Genomic DNA, 859 nt, shown 5'->3' with positions numbered 1-859 from the left:
GAGGAGGGAGTAACCGTGACAGTGAACCTGTCTCTTATACACATCTAGATGTGTATAAGAGACAGCCTCAATATAAATTAAAGACTGCCACTCAATATATTTAAATTTATGAAAAAATCAAAAAAATCAAAAAAATCATGATTTTTTTATAAAAAAATCAAGTGATTTAATCACATGATTTAATCATTTTGATTTAATCATTGCCAACCCTGACTGTACATAAGATTCTATCTTTTTGACAATGAAAATTATTTGCCTAACTCACATAATGCATTCAAATATGTACATCAAGGCCCTAACATGCCTATTAATTGAATGATAGCATTAAAAATTGAAGTAAATTGGGTCCAACACTGAAATCTATAGTTCTATTTCATTTTTGTAAATCATGAAAGGATAAATACAAGTGATGTATTCCTCTCAATAACCTTTACCTACTAATTACAATTGGTACCTTTGGTTTGAGAATTTTAAAAAAATGTTCAGAAGTAAGTTTGCTTGGAACTTGTAACAAATTCTACTGGAAGTATCTAAAATTCCAATTTCTTTGCATTTATATTTCCACAACCTGAATACCGTAAAATGGGGTTACTTTGACCGGCGGGGTAACTTTGACCACTTTTTGTTTTTTTTAACAAAAACCCCCAAAACTCAAAAACTATTTGAACTAGAAAAATTTTGTCAATGGCCATCAAAGGCCTAATACTGAGGCTACGTAACACAATAGAAAGATTTAAAAAGTTTGCATATCTAATAGGTTAAAAAATTAAAAATGTGACCCACAAAAAAGAGCTATTATTTAAAGCCTGTCGGAGTACCTCCTCCAATTTTTTATTTTTTGGTAAAATAACTCCAGGTT

The sequence above is a fragment of the Hyalella azteca genome, unplaced genomic scaffold, assembly GCF_000764305.2.
Source record: "Hyalella azteca isolate HAZT.00-mixed unplaced genomic scaffold, Hazt_2.0.2 contig3359, whole genome shotgun sequence".
Lineage (NCBI taxonomy): Eukaryota > Metazoa > Arthropoda > Malacostraca > Amphipoda > Hyalellidae > Hyalella > Hyalella azteca.
The sequence above is the reverse complement of the archived record's forward strand: the minus strand, read 5'-3'. Positions refer to the sequence as shown.